Source organism: Rattus norvegicus, chromosome 2 (genome assembly GCF_021556685.1).
Source record: "Rattus norvegicus strain SHRSP/BbbUtx chromosome 2, alternate assembly SHRSP_T2T, whole genome shotgun sequence".
Classification (NCBI taxonomy): Eukaryota; Metazoa; Chordata; class Mammalia; order Rodentia; family Muridae; genus Rattus; species Rattus norvegicus.
This window is the reverse complement of record NC_141535.1, coordinates 229,498,126-229,519,111: the sequence shown is the minus strand read 5'-3', so window position 1 is coordinate 229,519,111 and position 20,986 is coordinate 229,498,126.

Sequence of the window (20,986 nt, the reverse complement as noted above, 5' to 3'; positions counted from 1 at the left end):
TTTCCACCACTAGACCTTCATGCCTTCACTGGCTGCTGAGTAGGATATGCGATGACCTTGAAAGTGCATCTGGTTCTCTTAACGAGACCTCTCTTGTCCACTGAGCCTCCTTAAGGGTGCCACAAACTCCCCACTACCAGCCAAGACCTATAATTATGAGTCAAGCTTTGCTTGAAGGTTTGGGGTCACAGAGGCTGTTCTACAGGGGCAGGGCTCTGCGTTCTGGTACCAAGAAGAGCTTGCAGTGACACAGTAGGCTGAAGGAGTGCTCGTTGAGTGAACTTGATAAACGAAGAAAGGAGACTTAGGTGACCTATCTGTTGTCACGGAGCTGTGTGGTCAATGGAAGGCTCCCTGTGCCACACTCTAATTGTGGGAGGCACTATTCCATGGGCTGGGATCCTAGGGTGTATAAAAGAGGGAAAGCCAGCTGAGCACCCATGTTTATATCTCCATTCTTCTTAACAGCGGATAAAATGTGGCCAGCGGCCCATACTCCTGCCCCATGTCTTTCCCACTGTGACAGACTGTACCATCCCACTGTGAGCTAAAACAGACCCTTCCTTCTTTCCATTGTTTTTGTCTCGGATTTTTAAATCACAAAACCAAGAAAAGTGAACAACAAGCCTATATACTTTGCTGTTCCTAAAACCTTCTCGGTATTGAAAGACTTTGAGGGCTTGGGATTGAGGCCATCTTACTCAGAGCCGGAGTGCTGCTCCTGAAAGCTGGACTCACTCCGCTTGGGCTGCTATGCTGTCAGAGACCTTGGAAAGTCTTTAATCATGAAATGGTAGCTGTGTAGATCACGTGACTCCCACCATGATTCCCAGGGCTGTCTTTCCCCTTCACCGTCATTGGTTTGGGGGGTGGGTAGCAACACCAGATGGGCTTTCTTTACATGCCTTGTTTCCTGAACATTCATGTCAGCCCACTGCCTTCTTTTCCCAAATGTTCCTGAACCTCTGATGTCCCCTGTCAAATGTGCGGCTTTCACACACTAACTCTCGGGCTGGATTAAAAGATACAGCCGAGAACCAGCGTTGGCCTGTGGCCGTGCGCTGCATTTTTAAAGACCCAGAGAGCCGCTGAGGTATGAAATGGCATAACTGATGTCCATTCAGTCTGTAAAAATGCTGGCCTCATTATTCATATGGGTTATCTTTACATAAGGAATTTCCATCTTCCCTCTGTAATGTTACAGGTTTCTGAGATTCAGTGGACGCCGAAATCAGATGAATGAAACCAGCACTTGCAGAACAGGGTCTTTCAGACCCAGTTCAGTGATCCTTGCTTACTATAAACTCTTCCTCATTTGGCCTGTGTCCAGAGGAATCACCCCAGTGGTGGAGGAGGGAAGTAAAGAGAAGGCACGGAAGGAAGGAAGGTCTTAAAAGATGGGTGAGAGGGGCTGGGGATTTAGCTCAGTGGTAGAGCGCTTACCTAGGAAGCGCAAGGCCCTGGGTTCGGTCCCCAGCTCCGAAAAAAAGAACCAAAAAAAAGATGGGTGAGTTCAGGAAACGTGTGCCAGTGAGAAAATATGTAGCTGGCCTTATATGCTTATTAGCAGTGATGCCATGGGTCTCTAAATGGTTCATTTGGGGCTCACAAATAAAGTAACCGTTTATGTGTTATTATAGTTAGGGCCAGACTTGCTGGCACTGTTTGCCTGACAGTTAAGAGGTTGAGAAACGTTGGGTGGAAAGCAGACCAGGGCTAAAGTGGAAGGAAACTGAGAACCTCAGGTGTGTGATCCTCCACTTTGGCAACTGACTCACTCTCTCCAAGCCTCAGTTTTCTTTATCTCTAAAACAAATGCAACAACAGTTACTCTGTGGCGTTATGAGATTTTTACCTCTAAAACAAATGCAACCACAGTTATTCTGTGGCGTTATGAGATTTTTTTACCTCTAAAACAAATGCAACGAGAGTTACTCTGTGGCGTTATGAGAGTTGCCTGCAGACACTGACTTGCGGTTTCTAGGTCATTAAACTTCAAGCTACCTCTTCCCTCAGCATGCCTGAGGCTAGCCCACTGTCAGCTTTCTGCCGTCTTTCTCTCAGTTTCTAGTGCTGTCTCCTTTTCACTTTTCCTGAGTGCTCTTGTGATTGTCAGTCAAAGCCCAGGGAGAAACCACATGGGTGCAGCTGAAAACACAGGCCTTGGCAGGAAGTGTGAACTGCTGGTGTGGGCAGGTTCTTCAGCCATGTTCTTCAGCCAGACGCTGGTGTATACTCATTGATAGCGTAATGCAGCTGCTGACTTGCTATAGGGCTTGGGGGGGGTGCAGCATTGAGACTTTCCTCTCAGCACCCTGTGACATGTCCCCCCACAGAAGACTTGAAACCCTTCCTCCATTCTGGAACCTGTAAGATCTCAGAAATGAAAGGCAGACCAGCATCCAGGGGAAAGGCTTGTGGTCTGGACAGAGGCTGATCACGTATGACAGCCCCAGGATCATGGACCCACAAAACATCCTGTCCTTAGTTGTCTCAGATATGGTAGAGAGATGAGTAGTAACCTGCCCTTGGTGTGTCAGTGTTGGTTAAAGTCGGCATTTGTATCCCTTTAGCTTTGTCATGGAATATGAATTCATTAAGATAAGATCCCACTGTTTGCAAAGCGTTAGAGACCCAACTCCAACAAGGGCATGTGGAAGGGAGGCTGAAGAGATTAGAACATCTCTGAAAAATGTGTAATGAGAAGGATGATGAAGTTGCCTCCTGGAAGTGGAGACTCTCCTGCCTGACTCCCTGTGCACATGCGTGTACAGACACATACATGCACATACACACACGGGATCTCTCATCATTTTCCTCAGTCATTCTCTGTTGATACAACCATGGGCTCATGATTCTGTTTCTCCACACAACTTCAACTTAATATGTCATATTATCCCACCACAGACAAAGTCTAGGCTCGACACTATAGATCCTTAAACATGAGATTTTCACAGTCACTGTCTGGCTGTGAGCGCACTCACATGTTCAGTTGGGCTCTAGAGAGACGATGACAAATTAGGGCCAGAATTAGGGCCAGATGGTGGATTTGCTTGTCTGGGCTCAGGTGTGGTGACCACTAACTGAGTTGCTGATAGGTCGCATGATACTAAATCCTGACCAACGGATGCATGCCGGGTCACATAGGTCACAAGCAGAAGATCCGCTACAAACAAAACTTACAGGATTCAAAATTTAGTTTGAAAACATTTATTCTCATTTTCTCTTCTATGATCATAAATAGTTTATTCAGGTCATTACCGTGGGCAAGTGGGATAATTACATACTCACAAGCATGGTGTTCCTGGTTAGAAAGGAGCCTGTGGAGGCCAAGGGACAGCACGACATAGTCTTAGAGTCAGATCTCAGTCCAAGCACTGAGGGCTGGCAGACGCAACATGTCCCATATTAATGGCTGCCTTCCTATATCTGGATATACTGCACGACATGTTTCCCAAATGATATGACTTCAGCAATGTGAGGGGACCAGATATCTAAGTCGTGAAACTGTCCTGAGGCACCCTGCCTGCTGCTTAGGACCACTGATCTGGTGACATTGTGCTTGTTAGTACTAAAGCATGTGCAATCCCCCTCAGTACCTCCCGGTCTGTGTTCATTCACCCAAGCTCCCACCTTTAACCCACATACCCTGATTTGGAATGTCTCATGCTGAAAGCCTCTCACTTAATCACAGCTACATCACAGCAGGCAGCCTGGGCAGACAGTTTGAAACAAAAAAGGAAGCATCTCTGGATAGCTGTCCTCTGTCAAGACGCCTCGCTCCTCTGATGCCTCCCCCTGAGTGTGCCTTGGGAGACTGATTTAGGAAGTGGAACATGCGGACGGACGACCAAAACAGGAGACAAACTTCAGAAGGTGTGAGGTGTGAGGTGTGAGGTGTGAGGTGTGAGGTGTGAGGTGTGAGGTGTGAGGTGTGAGGTGTGAGGTGTGAGGTGTGAGGTGTGGTGTGAGGTGTGAGGTGTGAGGTGTGAGGTGTGAGGTGTGAGGTGTGAGGTGTGAGGTGTGGTGTGAGGTGTGAGGTGTGAGGTGTGAGGTGTGAGGTGTGAGGTGTGAGGTGTGAGGTGTGAGGTGTGAGGTGTGAGGTGTGAGGTGTGAGGTGTGAGGTCTGGGTCAGGCGGTGATAACGTTCACAGACAGTCTTACATGGTTGGACAGGTCACTTTGGGAAACATGCTGGACTTCATAGGGGATGGTCCACAAACTGCTTGGGAAATTCTGCACACAGGTATGAGATGGCGAGAATCTGGCTTAACTAGTCCACTCTCTGTACAGAATGTCAAGGAGCAATTTATATACAGCAATTTGCAGGTAGGGGAAGTCTGTCCAGACGGGAAAGGTTTACACGACATTAACAGTTGCTTTTAAAGACCACCTTGAGTTCCATTTGGTATTTACTTGAATTTTGAAAAAGATGTATTTATTTTTATTTTAGGTATATGAGCATTTGCCTGCTTGCATGTATGTGCACCACATGTGTGCCCACCGCCAGCAGAGGACAGAAGAGCACATTAGATTTCCCGGAGGTGGCGGTAAAGGAATTGCATGCTGCTGTGTGGGTGCTGGGAGTGAACTTAGGTCTCAAACACTGAGTCATCTTTCTAGCCCTGAGCACCTCTCTGTCAGGGATAGATTTCAGGACATTTTTATTAACATAGAATCTTTGGCTATCGTCATCATTCTATGGACACTTTTTAAAGGAGTTCTTGCGGGGTTAAAATCTTATGTTAACAAGCAATACACAACTGTAGGAAGGACAGATCTTCACATCCAAGGTAAGAACAGAAACCCTTTACCAGCATCTTAAACACAGCAAGAGTTGGTCGTGCTTACAAGAAGGAGAGAGGTCTCTAAGGAGAGCGGTCTCTCACAGAGAACTGGGGGCACAGATTTCTGTTAGGGAGTAGGTTCTTTCCGGAAGGTACAAGTCGGAAATCTGATTTCCCAAAGGCTTGACCTGCGGTTCCGAAGATAATTCCAACAGCTAGGATAGCTAACTCAGAACAAATTGCCCTTCCTGGAACTGATGAGAATAGTCCCTGCCAACATCCTGCCTGGATTCCAGCGCTCGGGACTTTAAGAAGTCTTCTTTATCAGTTCATTCATAATCTGTAACAGTACTATAGAAAACCTGGGCAGGGCTGGCAACACCTCTCATTCGTGGGCCTCTTAAAACAAAGGAACATTTCCGACAAGCTGAACTCGTGTGTGAACTTAAAAAAAAAAATCACTTTAAAAATAATGGTAGGTGGCTGGGCATAGGTAGGTGGTACACACCTTTAATCTCAGCACTCAAGGGGCAGAGGTAGTCAGATCTTTTAATAATGGGCACCAAGTTCTCAATTGGTTTTGGGGAGACATTTCATGTATAAGCCATAATGTGCCTAATCTTTCCTAACCTCACATTTCCTGATTCTCCTGATGAGCACTGTTTTATCTCTGCTTTTATGAGATCAGCTTTGCTATATTCCACAGAGGAGCGAGACCATGCAGTACTTTGGGACCTGGCTTATTTCGCTTAGCATAGTGTGTTCCAGGTCCACTCACATTACTGAAAATGACATCACAAAGAAAGGAAAACTGGGGTGACACATACACTAATTAATTACCTCAATATGATCATTATACAATGTATATATTGTGTCAAAACCTTTCTTAGTGCCTCAGAAATACATATAATTGTTATCTGTCAGTTAAAAATAAAATAAGAAATAAATTACAGACACTTGAATCATTACATTAAAATTTGTTTTTGGGAAAGTTGGACCACAAAACACTATATTGCTCACAGCTCAGTGGTGAAGAAAACTTATTTGTCTTGCAAAGGACCTGAGTTCAGCTCCTGGCACCCACATCTGGCCGGGCAGCTTTCAACCATCTTTAACTCCAGCTCCATGAGTTCCAAACCCCTTTTCTGGCCTCTGTGGACACATGTAGAAATGTGGCATAGTCTCACAGACACATACTCATTGATAGCCTCTGTTCAGACCACAATAAAAATAAAATTTAAACAAGAAACTATGTCACCAATTAGTAATTGTGCATAAACAAACCATGAAATAAATACAATGAGAGGAAAAAAATACATACATTTCTTAGTCTAATCAGCATGAGAATGTCAATCCCATTAATGGATTAGTTCATACAGTAGTTCACAGCGGAATAGGCTCTTAGGAGGCGAGGCCAATTGAGAAGCAATTGATCTGTGCCTACCTGCTCTCTCTGCTTCTTGCCTGTTGTGAAGTGAGCTGCTTTCCTCTGTTGTGCACTTCTGCCTTGTCACAGACCTAAGAACAACTGAGCCAGATAACCATATCCTGACACCACAGCCAATTAAACCTTCCCTCTTTAGTAGGTCCTTCCCACCTCAGGTATTTTCTCATAGCAGTGAAGGCTGAGTAACATAGAACTTTATTTAGTAATCCATCCATCCATCCATCCACTTGTCTATCCATCTAGCTATCTAACCATCATCCATCCATCCACCCACCCATCCATCCATCTATCCATCTGCTGGAGTCCTGGCATCTGAAAAGAGGGCCTTACACATATTAGACGAATGTTCTGCCATTGAAGCGTTTTTCTACATAATTTATTTTTTTAAGGTGATGCCAGAAAACATGTGAAGATATACAGGGAGGGGAAATTTTCCAATCATTATTGCTATGTAAAATCAGCTCTCAGTTGTATGAAACAACCAACATGCATTACAAAACATTTTCTTCAACAGAGGCCCAGGAACTTAGCTTTGAGTATCTGTGGGGCTTCGGGCATCTGAAGGCTCTTCTGGGGTATCGAGTATTCCAGAGGGTGTGACACATGAGATGCACAGCATAAGGACTTCTGTGTTGTCAGACCTCTCACCTGATGTAGGAATTTCCAGAGTCCGAGATTTGATCCCAGAATAAATAGGAGTCAGTGGTCTTGTACGGTGCTGCTCAAAAACCATACAAGGTCCCTTCTGCCTAAGTCTTTTAGTTAGAGCAGCCCTGTGCCAAATGAGAGAGGATAGGGGTGCAAGCACTGCATGAGAAGGATAGAATGCTGACTAACTTGATAGGAAAAATCACAGCACAAAGTCCATGTAATTAACCTAAGAAGTTCTGGGTTATAATCAGCTCAAACCCTGAGTGTGGAAAGCATCTCTCACAGTTGCCTGTGGGGAAGTTGAGGAACGTAAGGTTGCTAACTGCCAACTTCCCATCAGCAGTTGGTTTGGGCGGGAGAGGAGGAGGAGGACTGTGTGCTCCCCTAACACAGACATCCATCCTGCTCCTAAGCAGCAGAAAGCCTCAGGCACAGGAGCTGGTGTTTGGGGCAGGCAGCCTCTCAGGGACGGAGCTGCTCCTGGAGATGAATGCCAATGGATTCTGAGTAAAGAGCTCGGTCTCAGAGAGAGCATTTTTCCTTGTCATTAAATATTCATTGTGATGACTTCTAATGGTTACATAGATACTTTACTTTTTTTAAATTAACATCTTTTTTCATAAAGCGGAGAAATAGAAAGGAAAAAAAACCCCACAGTTTGGCCAATTAGTGCCACTAAACTAGACCATCAATTATACATCTTCCTGTTTTTCCTTAGCATGCTCCTTATTTATTTAGTTTTATAAGTATGTATAAAATTAAACAAGATAAATGTCATTGGCCTTTACATGCATGAGCGCAACAGACTTTGATCTTATCATGAGACTATCAGTCCCCTTCTTTCCCAAAATCTCCCTTCTTGTCTTTAAAAACAAATAAAGGATTCCACGTATGAGAGAAAGCGTGTAATCCTGAGGTTTTGTTTTTCATTAATTTTATAATAGAATTGCACCTCTCCCTCCTTCCTCCCTCCAGGCCCCCCACCTCTCCGTGCCTGTCTCCAACTCCTTTCACACCCTCACCCTCAAGTTGATAGCCTCTTCTTTATTCACGGTCACTGTTAGATACACATAAACATTTGTAAACACATGCATGTACAAATATACAAGCACAACCTACTGAGTCCATTTTTGTCATTGTGCATATGGTTTCTGACAACTTTCCTCATTCCCCCAGTGGTTATCGCCACCGTGACTGGTGTTGCCATTTCGCAATGGCTTCACAGGAATGCCATCTGCATGAAGCTGCTGAGGACCAGGTTGTTCTAGAGAAGGTTGGCTGATCCTGAACTGTCATGGGAAAGACTTTGGCATCTTCACAGCTATTGTAGCAGCCATTGCTGCTGCAGCCACTGTGTCTGCAGTGTCTGGGATTGCCCTCCACTGATCTGATGTTAAGGCAAGCACAGTGGGTAAACTTTCAGGAGTAGTTGCTGACAATTGGGAATTCTAAATTTAAATTGATAGGAACAGCTTGACAATGGCCCTCAGTGTTATGGCCCTCAGGTGTCTTGGCCCCAGGGTGCCACAGTAGTAGGCTTTTTGCTCCTTATCACATGCACAAACAGCACGCCCAGTTCTGGGCAGCGACTAAGCATGTGTTGCTCTCCTTGGTAGGAGACAATCCCTCTGCCCAAATCGGGCTCAGCCTTTACGAGAAGCAGTTAGCCAAAGACAGGCAACTCTTTGAGATCAATCCTCACCTAAGACAGGAAACTCTGAGACTGGCAGAGATTTTCCAGAGATGGGTTGCCACCCTGAAAGGGTCCTAAGACAGGCGCTGCTTAATAAAAAAAATAAAAAAGGGGGACTTGTCGGACCCTCCTGGGTCCCCTGAAGTGTTCAACTCCTGCTGAAACTCTGCTAATGCATGTAGAAGCCTTTTGTTCCTAACAAAGGAATGCCCTGGCCCGGCAGCAACACACCTGGGCGTACACCTGGGCATGCACCTGGGCGTACACCTGGGCGATGGTCCATTCATTCCTGTCTTTTGTTCTCAGTCTTTGTTCCTGGGACTTAGGCTGGTCTTCCTGGAATTTTCCACCCTGTGAACTTGGGGTATATATTTGGTTAATAAAGCTACAGAATTGGCATTCTCTCTTAACACGAATGACCCACATATGTGTGTTTTTTAATCCCGCAGGCTTACGCCCGGATCTCTGTGCCGTGTTGGTGCGGGCATCGACAACATTGGACAACATGGAGGTTCATCATTAGGAGAGGCCAATTCTGCCTCTCTCAACAGACATTAGTTGCCTGGTTTTGTTGTCGTCGTTGTTGTTGTTTGTGTTGTTTTGTTTTTGTCTAGGGGTGGGATTCTACGGGAGATTGCTTTCCACTTCTACCTTAGCATGTCTATTGGTATCGCTGTTCTTCTGGTCTTGCGTATGCAGTCGTGTCCAGGACAGACTGCCTTGCAGCAGACTTCCTAATAGTCTGACTCTTAGCATCTTTACACCCGACTCTCCAAGATGGTTCCTGTGCCGTAGATGCAGGAGCTATGGTGCAGATGTATCCACTGGGGCTGGGCTCCTCACAATAATCTTTGCATGACCAACTCTGGCTTAGTTCATGACAACGATGAAATCCACCTGAATGAGAAGAGTCTTCCATAGACTCACCTATGTGAACACTGGAAAGGTTCTAGAACCTTCAGGAGGAAGGAGAGCCTTACTGGAGGAAGTGGGTGGACTTCGAGCGTTTATGATTCACCCCACTTCCAATGTGTGTTTTATCTTTGTCTTCTCCGTTTGCTTCTCCAACTCCCTCTTTCTCTCCTCATAACCCCATCTTTAAATTAGTTCCTTGAAAATTTTTACACAATGTGTTCAGATCATATTCATGCCTCCCTATCTCCCAAAGTCCTCCCAGATCCAGCCCCTGTCTATAACCACCTAACTTTCCAGCCTCTTTTTCCTTTTTAACCCATCTAATCTAATTTGTGTTGCCCCTCTATTCTTAGCTGTGTGGTCTTCCACTAGAGTACTGCCAACCTACCATGGACTGTACTGTTAGAGAAGACCGACTCTCCCTCTGCCAACAGCTATCAACTGCCCATAGCAACTCAGATAGACATGGGACTTCATGCCCTAGCCTCCCCATGCTGGAATTGTGCCTGGCTTGAATTTGTGTGGGTCATATGCATGATTCAAAGCTCGAAAGCCACAAAGAGTCTTAGGAAGGCCGCAGGTAAGCTGAGGCTTAGAAGTCAGAGGAGTCCAGAGTTGAGAACGTTCCTATCGGTCACATTCAAGTCCTCAGTGACTTTTTGCCAAACGGTAAATAAAACCCCTTTTGTTAATTAATGTGACTAGAGCAAGTTAAGTGTGGAATGTTTACTGTGGCTCACAGTTCCAGAGTACAGTCTGTCACAGTGAGAAGCCATGTGGCAAGGAGCTGGAGGCAGCTGGTCACACTTCATCTCCAGTCAGAACACAGAGAGCAAACATCACTACTGCTGGATTTCCTTTCTCCGAGCCTCCTTATCTGACCTAGAACCAAGACCATGGCTAGAGAGATGGCTCAGTGGTTAGGGCCTTGGCTGCTTCTCCAGAGGGCCTGAGTTCAATCTTCAGCAAGCACTTGGTAGCTCATGAGCATCTATAATGTGAACTAATGCCCCCTTGTGGCTTACAGTATATACATACCAATCTCATATACATAAAAATAAGTAAGTCCTTTTTTAAAAATGCTAGAACCCAAAGTATGATATGGCACAGGCCACAGTCACAATAAAAATCCCTCACAGGCAATGACTAGCCTAAGCTAGACAATTCCTCACAGGCTTGCCCAAAGGCTAACCTGATCTAGGTAACCCCTCACAGACATGCTCAGAGGCTAACCTGATCTAGGTAACTCCCTCCTCACAGCCATGCTCAGAGGCTAACCCGATCTAGGTAACCCCTCATGGGCTATGTCCAGAGGCTCCTTTCCTAGCTGGTTCTACTTGACAATCAATATAAACCTTCACCCTTCAGACAAGCAAGTAGACAGCAAGACCCCAAACAATGTGGCCCTCCTATCTCTCCATACTCCTTCCCCCCATTATACACCAACCACATTCTCCTTCCTCCCCATTATACACCAGTCACATTCTCCTTCCCCCCATTATATACCAGTCACATTCTCTATATAACACGAACACCTCGAATCTTTCTAGACTCAAGGCCTTTGCCATATTGCATGCTTCTGCCTGGCTCACCCTACTGTATTCAGTTCCTTCTACTTAATTAGCATACACTTCTGTGGTAGCATGAATGGAAATGGATCCTACGCTATCATAGGGAGTGGCATTATTGGAAGTGTGGCCTTGTTGGAAGAAGTGTGTCACTTGAGGTTGGGCTTTGAAGTCGCAGAAGCCAGGCCTGGTCTGTCTAGATAAGACAGGAGCACTGTCTCTTCCTGCTGCCTGCCAACAGGGTGTAGAACTCTCAGCTACCTCTCCAGCACCGTGTCTGCCTTCTTGCCACCATGCTCCCATCATGATGATAACGGATTAGACCTCTGAAACATAAGCCAGCCCTAATTAAATGCTTTCCTTTATGAGAGTTGTTGTGGTCGTGGTGTCTCTCCATAGCAAAAGGAACCCTGACTAAGACAGCCACTATTTGTATGCGACTTCATCATGAAAGAGTTTGGAAGTGGGTCTCCGTTAGTAGCCACCTCACTCATCGGTTTTTCTCACAGCGTTTATCATGATTGGTAGGAGGTTTTGCTTTTGCCTCTTCTTCCAACTAGAAGCCATCCATTAGGACCTCCTCAGGACATTCAGTACAGAGCATGATATGACAAAGGTCTGGAAGTCCCTTCATCACAGCACACATGAAGTTAGAAAGTGAAGGTGGGACCTGAAAAGACAGCTCAGCACTTAAGAGCATTTCCAGAGGACCAGGGTTCATTTCCAAGCACCCATCCCTGGGTAGTTCACAACTACCTCTAAGTCATGTTCCAGAGGATCCAATGTCCTCTTCTAGACTGCAGGAATGATACCTATGTGATGCACACTTACACTCAGGAACTCAGAGGATCCAATGTCCTCTTCTAGACTGCAGGAATGATACCTATGTGATGCATACTTACACTCAGGATCACACACATTAAATACATAAAGAATGAACCTTTTTTTTTTTAAAGTGAAGGCATATAGACCCAACTATGTGTCCCAGTGATAGATATAAACTCTCAGTATTTCTGAGAAGATGGGGTCTCCTTCCAACCACACAGTGGGGAGGAGGGGGAATATTGGTTTAACTTGGAAAATAACAAAAATTTTTAAAGAAAGTTTTACTTTCAAAAGAGAGCAACAACACATATCTTTCACAGAATTAACGTCCTCGGAGTCATGCCGGGAGCTTTGCGAGCTTGACTTATTACAAGTTATAGGGGGAAAAAAGATCTTAAGTTCGTGAGTTTTCTTCTGCTTCTGTCCTGCTAATCCCACATTCTATGGGACATTTGGAGGAGGCCAAAACAGTTAAATAATAGATGGTCCCGTTAAATAAAATAAGACACCCAATTCAGAGATATGGGAGAGAGTCACATTAATCTCAAACAAGGCTTTTTCTCAAATGTCACTGAGATTGTCGCTGTGCTAGAATTTTCTTCTTTTCAAGGCTGCACAAGATGCCATTGCAAATCTCTCCCACATTTTGCTTCCCATTCTGCTACGGGCAGGCTCTTGGGTTGCACCCATAATTTAACTCCTGTAAATAATATGAGTTTACAAATATTTCTCTATTACTCTATTTTATTTGTTCTCTGGAGGGATAAAACCAAAATTAAAATCGCTCTGTTGTGTAATAATTCTCTTCTGAGGTTTTGAGGGATGGCCATACCCCTTCCCACAGCTGTACACTGCTTTACATCCTCACCAGCAGTACATAAGGCTGCTCACGTCTCTCCATGTTCTCACCAACATTCCTTCCTTCCCTCCTCTCCTCTCCTTTCCCCCTTTCCTGTTTGTTTTTGTTGTCATCCCCCATTTGTGTAAGATGGTATCTGTCTGCAGAGTTGATCATATTCTTTTGTACGTAGTGGGTGGTTGTAGATCTTTGGAGGAATATTTCTAACCCTTTTGGTCATTTCAGAGAAGTGGAAGCCCCCCTTGGGTACTACCCTGCCCTGGGACATCAAGTCACAGCAGACCTAAGTGCATCCTCTCCCACTGAGGCCAGACAAGGCAGTCCAGGTCAGAGAAGGGAAGCCAATGAGAGGCAACAGAGTCAGAGACAGCCCCTGCTCCAATTGTTAGGGACTCACTTGAAGACCAAGCTGCACATCTGTTACAAATGTGGGGGGCCTAGGTCCAGTTCTTCATGCCCTTGGGTTGATGATTCAGTCTCTGTGAGCCTCCATGGGCACGGGTTAGTTGACTCTGTAGGTCTTCCTGTGGTGTCCTTGACCCCTCAGGCTAGCTCAATCCTATCTCCCACTCTTCCACAAGACTCGGGAGCTCCACCAGATGTTTGGCTATATGGGTCTCTGCATCTGTTTTCATCAGATACTGCTGGATGAAGGCCCTCGGGAGATATTTATGCTAGGCTCCTGTCTGCAGGCATAGCAGAGTGTCATTAATAGTGTTAGGGGTTGGCTCTCTCCCTTGGGATGAGTCTCAAGTTGGGCCAGCCATTGGTTGGCCATTCCCTCAGCCTATATCCCTGTGCCTCTTGTAGGCAGGACCAATTTTAAGTTGAAGGATCTGTGGGTGAGTTGATATTCCCCTCCCTCCAGTGGAAGTCCTGCCTAGACAGGAGGTGACCACTTCAGTGTCCATCTCAGCTGGCAAGGAGTCTCAGCTGGGGTCACCTCACAGACTCTAAGGAGCCTCCCCTCTCCCGGAATATTTTTAATTAGGCAAATCTTGCCTTGGAAAATCCCTAAGTATTTTGTTATTCTTGATGCTCTAACAAGTTGAAATACTTTTTAAATTTCCTTTTTAGGTGGCTCATTCTTAGTGTAGAGAAGTTCAACTAACTTTTGTCTGTGGATGCGTATTTAGCAGATTTGTGTGGTATGTGTGTGCACGTATGCAATCACTAGAATTTTCTATCTATAGCTTCTCTCATCTGTAAGGAGAAGTAATGTTACTCCTTCTCTGATTGGCATTAAACATTAAATGTATTGACTTTATTTTTGTTCGATTTTTAACTGCCTTTCTTTTATTTTGGCTATTCTGCACAAAGCTCCCAGTACTGCGCTGATAGAAAAAAAAAAACAAAAACGTTTGAACAAAGGCAGCCCTAATTGTCCATGCTTTTAGTGGAAAAGTTTTTGGCCTTTCGACATAATTTATAATGTTTGCTGTTAACTTTCCTATTGCCTATTGTGATATGGTACCTTCTATTCCTGGCTGGTTGAGTATTTTTCATCATGAAATGTATTAAATTGTATTAAATGCTTTCTTTCTGAATCCACTGATATGGTTATTCTATTTATTCTGCTAGCGTGTATTCATTGACTAATTTTAATGGGTTAAACTATCCTTGCATTGTGATAACAAGCTCTTGTAGTGATTTGAATAAGAATGCTCACCCCACCCCGAAACAGGCTCACTCGAATGCAAACTTATGCATGGTTAGTTGATCAGCTTGCAAAGATTAAGAGGTGCAGTCTTGTTAAAGGAGGTAGGTCAGTGGGGGTGGGCTTTGAGAGCCCCACCACACCCACACCCACCCACCCACCCCACCCCCGCTAATCAGGATGTAAGCCCTCAGCCCCATGTCTGCCTGGTGCCATGTTTTCTGCCTTAATGGATAGGGACTAATGCCCTAAAATTCTAAAACTGTAAGCAAATCCCAATTAAATACTTTTATAAGAGGTGCCTTTGTCTCCTCACAGCCATAGAACAGTAATGAAGATAGATCTCCCTTGGTTATGGCGTACAGTCCTTCAGATAGGCAGTTAAATTCAGTTTGCTAGTGTGTCGTTGAGGAATTTTACAACATAGTGGCTGAAGGGGATTGGCCTGTAGTTTTCCTTTCTTGCGGTGATTTATCAGGGTCTCAATCAGGGCAATGCTAGCCCCACGGTATGATCTAATAAGCGTTTCCTCCTCCTCAAGTTTTTGGAAATTTTTGAGAAGAGTTGGCGTCATTTCCTCATTAAATATTTGGCAGAACTCAGTAGGGAAGGCGCTTGGCCCAGGACTTTTGTAGAAAAGTTTTTGATTACTGATTATGCAACTAATAACAGGTCATCAGAATATAATGAAGCAAAACCACAGAGCGCTGAAAGGAGAAACGGAGAGCCCTACTACAGCTGAAACCTTCAGTACCACGTTTTCAACAATGGCTGTAACAACCAGACTATATAAATAAGTATGGATTTTTTAATAAGAAGTTCGCTGTCTCTTCCTACACTTTTGATTTCTCCTTAGTGGATTTGATATTCAAGAATTGGTCCCTTTCGTCTTGGCTACCCAGTGTGTCAGCTCCTAATTGTTCACAGTACTTACCGTACCTATAGAAATGCTTTCTATAGTGTCCATAGTAAAATTTCTCGTTTTATTTCTGATTTTAGTAATTTGAATCTTTTCTCTCTTTTAGGCCATCTAGCTAATGGCTTCTCAATGACTGATCTCTTCAGAGAAGTTTCTCTTGGTCTCACTGATTGGCCCATTGTTTTTCAATCTCTAATCTTCACTGTTTTCTCTCTGTGGATGGATTTTGGAATTGGGTGGCCCTCTTTTCCCCAGTTCCCTAAATTGAAAAGTTGGGTTGTTGATTTGAGATTTCAGTTTGAGGATTTGTTCGCTTTGGTTGTTTTGTTTTTCAACCTAAGCGTTTGTTTGTAGCTGTAAATTCCCCTCCAGTTTGTACTGCTTTGAATGCAGGCTATGCATTTGCTTGCATTGTTTTCCCACTTGCATCCGGCTCTAAATGCCTTTCCGTTACTTCTGTGATCCTTCTTTGACCGGCCGGTTGTTTAGGAACGTGATGTTTAATTTCCATAAGTTCGGGACTTTTCCAGTTTTACTGGGGCTACTGATCTCTCACGTCATCATTCCTTGCTATCTGGAAAGTTTCAGTGCAAATTCACCGAGCCGTAATCTGCAGAATAGCATATGGTCAGTCCTGAAAGTGCTGTGTGAACCAGAGACCATGCAAGTGCTGTCCCTGGGTCTGTGCTCTGCAGAGGGCTCTGGGCTCTAGCTGCCTCCCTGCATTTCCTGCTTCTTCCCTGATAGCCGCTGCTGTATTCACTACTGAGAGTGAGGTGGAAGTAGCCAGCTACTGTGGGAAACCTATCCATGTTTCTTTCCATGCTGTGGGGCTTTGCTTCATATATTTTTAATGGCCTGGTGCATAAATATTCACAATTGACATCTCTGAATTGATGTAGCCAATTTATTAGTATAAAACGCCCACCTTTATCTTTTGTTAACTTTATGGATTGGAGTCTACTTTGCGGTTACTGTGGCCCACCCCTGCTCTCTTTTGTTTAGCGTTAAGACTCTCTTTCCACTCTGTCATGTTCAATTCACGTATCCAGGGCTCTAAAATCGGTCTCTTGTAGACAGCGTTATTTTCCCTCATGTACTTTGTATTCACGCTGCCGATCTCTGGCTTTTAATTAAAGAGCTTCATACCTTTCCATTTCAATCAATTATTAAAAAGGAAGGTCTTGCAATGCCTTCTTTGTCTATCTCTTGTCTTTTTGTTTTGTTTTGTTTTGGTTTGGTTTGGTTGATTTTCCTCTTATGATTTTCTTCCGTATCGGGTTGATGTTTTTTAACACATTTATACACTTTCTCGGTAGCCAATAGCTTCTTGTTGTAGCTCACCCCTGAGTTCTACTTAACCATATGCTTTATCCGAAAGCCCCAGCAACCTAATATAGATTAAGAGAAGCTTAACTTCAATACTCTCTGGAGGCACTGCTCCTGGTTGGCCCCATTCCTACTTATGACTACCTGAGTCACAGTCACATCCTTACGTCCTCTATACGAGATGAAGCACCTATATAATCTTTTAGATTACAAAGAAAAGGGTGCATAAAATACCGACTAGCTTTGAAGTGCATACCACCGTCATTTTTATAAAGCTGTCTTCCCCTGGAAAGAGGCAGTCTGAGAGTTTCGGTGTTTGTGTGTTTGCTTTCATTTTACCTCACATTTATCTGTTTGCGATTGAGGCTCGCTTGTGAGAGGCAGTTGTCTTCTTCTACCACACGGGTCCAGGGGACCAAGCTCAAGCAAGCTGTTAGGTTTGGGAGCAAATGGCTTTGCCCACTGAGCCATCTTGCTGGCCCATCGTTTTTTATGGTTTTTTGTTTTGTTTTGTTTTGGGTTTTGTTTTTGTTTTTGTTTATTTTCTATTAATGAGACAGATTCTCAGGTAGCAAAATTGACCTCAAACTTACTTTTAGCCAAGGCTGGCCTCCAACTCCTGACCTTCCTGCCTCCGTCTCTCAAATGCTTAGATTAGTTGTGTGATACCACACTGAGGCCTTGGCTGAGTGATTTTAAATACATTCATCTCTTCTTTTAAAAACAAAAGAAAACAAAGTTTTATTGATTCTTAGTGAGTTTCACATCAGGCACCCAGTCGCACTCATTTCTTCGTTCCTTTGTATCCACCCTTTGCCTTGCAACCTCCCCACCACCACCACCAAATAACACACACACACACACACACACACACACACACACACACACACACACACACAACCACCACCACCACCACCACCACCACCAACAACAACAACAACAGCAAAGACCAAAGCATAAAAACTATTTTGTTGTGGACACTGTAGTATATCACAGTGTATTCCACAATAAACCCTCTGTCCATACATCTAACCTTGAAAATGTTCACTGCTATGAGTCATTGGTCTGAGACCTCTGGCTTCTGTGACACCATCAATATCTGATCCTCACTGGGACTCCTCCTGGTTATCTTGTGGTTGCCCTGTGTCATGGAGATCCTGCAGCTTTGGATCAGCAGGAATGGCCCTTTCGGGCACCCCAGTTGTTTGCAGATGATATAGATTTTGGGGTGGGTCAATTCAGAGCCCTGGATCTGGTCCTGGGTGATAGCTAAGCTGGTCAGCCTGGAGGCTCTCCCTTATCTGCACAACCCAGACAAGCTCTTCAACATAGCTTCGGCTGGCCAGGCCACCCAATGCCACCATCGGCGGGAGGCAGGGTCAGCTCTCCTGCAGTGCCTCCAGAGCCAGCTCCACAGGGCTGCCCAGTCATGGTGTAGGGCCCGCTCTCCTAAGTACTGCAGCTTGTGAGGGGCCGGGCCAGCTCTCACACCCTTGGGCTGGCTCACCTGTGCCTTTGCCATCAGGACCGGCTCCACTGTGCTGCCCAGGGGAGGTGCAGGGCCTGCTCTCTCAGGTGATATAGCCAGTTGGACAGGGCCAGCTCTCTGGCTCTTATGACGCCAAGGTCAGTTCTCCCGACTACCACAGGTAGTGAGGGACAGGGGGAGCCAGGAAGGAATCACCTACGTTCATCTCTTAAATCGTTGGTCTTGCTTGATCATTCTTTTATCATCAATTCCTCTGAATTATTTCAATTTTGGACTTACTCAGACCCATGTAGCAGTTTGCTGGTGATCTCTTCTGCCTACTTAAATATTCCTTTGATTTCTCCCACTGAAACTTTTTTCATCTCAGTTACTAACTTTTCAGCTCCAGAACTTCTTTTCTGGATCCTTTTTCAGATTTTTCTAGAATTTCTTGCTGAATGTGAATCTTATCAGGCACGAACGGTCACTTCTAATTTTCACCCGGATGTGCGCATATTCTTGACTTCTGTACTACTAGGACCACAGTAGCCTCAGAAATAGACGAAGGGAGGATAGGTTAATTTTCTTACAATTTCAGTCCATCATGGAAAGGAAGGAATGGCGGATACGCTTCAAATCACAGCAGAGCAGGTAGGGCTGCCTTTAAAGACCCACTCTGGGCAGCATGCTAGGTAGACCACTTCTACTAAATGTTCCAAAGACAGCACCAAATACTGAGGAACAAATGTTTAAAACACAAATGTCATCGTCGTCGACATCGTTGTCATCATCGTCACCACCACCATCACCACCAACATCACAGAGCACCATCTGTAAATCAACGAGTTAACATTGTTGCAGATTGGAGCAACAGACTCAGGCCAAAAACCTATTGAGAGCTTAGTCCCTGAAGTTGCAGCCACAGCATCTTCCCAGGGCTAGGGGAAAGTATTATGGGATGCATTTCCTCAGAGAGGCCTGGGACTTTGACCTGAGTACCCTGCTTCCTGACCCAGGTACCTTTTCATTTCTTCCCCTCCAGTTCTTCTCCAGCAGGACTAGGTTTCTTATGTAAGAAGTAGCCTGATCATGAATATGCAAATTTATGTAAAAAATGTAGAACAGCTGGGGGTCATGACCCATTTGAAGGTCGAATAATTCCTTCACAGGGGTTACCCAAGACTATCAGAAAGCATAGAGATTTACACGGCAACTTGTAACAGTAGCAAAATTAACAGTTAGAAAGTAACAACTAAAATAATTTTATGGTTGGGGGGTCACCACAACATGAGGAACTGTGTGAAAGGGCCGCCATTACTAGGAAGGTTGAGAGCTGCTGGCACAGGGTTTAATGTCTGCCGTCTAAATGAGATGAAAGAGAAGCACAAGGCAGAGAATTCCAGTTCCTTTCTGTCTGCTGAAAATCACCTCAGCATAAGCTACACCTGCCAACATTCGCTGAAGCGGCTTGCAACAGAAGGAATCTTCATAGAGGAGCTCCACAGCAGTGCCCGCCACCTCTGTGTCTGTACCGCTGTGACCAGACGCAGTCATCAACACATGGCGTCCCTGACACTTGGAGGACAGGTTTCCCTTTGTCTGTTTTAGCATTAACTGTATAAAGTGTCCCAGAAACCATGCAAACTTGCCTACCTGCCACAGTGCTGATTATAGACTGTGTACAGATGCTACAAATGGTAGACACTGGAATTCACGTCACCTTGCCACCCAGCCTTGTTGGTAGACATTGACAGCCTTCAGCAGACTCTAGAGTTCCGAGGTAGCCATAGCACAGGTTTGGCAGTGCAGGCAGCTCCCTTAGGCTGAGTGTGAGTCTCGAGATGAGCTCACACACCTACCAACTAGGGATTCTGAAGGCTGAGGAGGAACTCAAGGCACTTTCAGCCTCAGAACGCACGACGGCTTGATGACATGTTATTGTTCTTGTTGGGTTTTCCTCTAATCCAATGTACCCGTACAGCTTGATGACATGTTATTGTTCTTGTTGGGTTTTCCTCTAATCCAATGTACCCGTACAGAGGACTCAGGAAACAAGCCATGAGTACTCAATTCTGTTACTCTTTCCAAGGGAAAAAAAATGCTTTATTAACATAATTATGCCAAGAACAGAGAAGTGAGGCAGAGGGAACTAAGTGTTTGAGCATGGGCTCTAGAATTAGAGATTAAATTGCTCAAGCCCTATGTGTCTACCAATATCCATGTCTAAAGGGGACTCTGACATCGGTGACATAAAATGACTGGAAAACATTTAAATTTCTTATTCATAAAGCCACATGATGCCCTGTTTATGCCCCAGTTCCCCTGGGGAAACAGAAGGAGGTCACCCTTGTTCCTTGATTCCCTTAAATAATCAAACAAGGGCAACTCCTTCTTTGGATCATCATCCACAGGCTCCAAATCCCTGTGTTTGAACCGCTTCTCGAAACTCTTTCCCTTCCTTTGCACCCTTTCCCCGTCATTAGATGCTGCTTGCTCTAGTCTGCATGGTAATTACCGTGGTTCTCGTGACTCTCACATGAGTATGTGGGCTCCTTTATCCCGTGTTAGTTACATAAAGCCACTTAGCATCCTGCGGAGGAAGTCACGCACATAAACAAACAATCTGAGCGCTAACATCATCAAGGAGAAGCAATGCAAGCAGGGCAGCGTGTAAGGACTCCATTGACTCAGAGCTGCTTCTCCTGTGGTGCTAGGGCCTCACATAGGCTAGGGAGTACTCTGTCACTAAGTGTCACCCTGAGCCTTGTTTAGTTTCTTAAAAATCTAGCAGCTTCTTGAAATCGGAAAGCTCAATTTATTTTATATTTATGTATGAGTGTTTTGTCTGCATACATGGTAAAATATTAT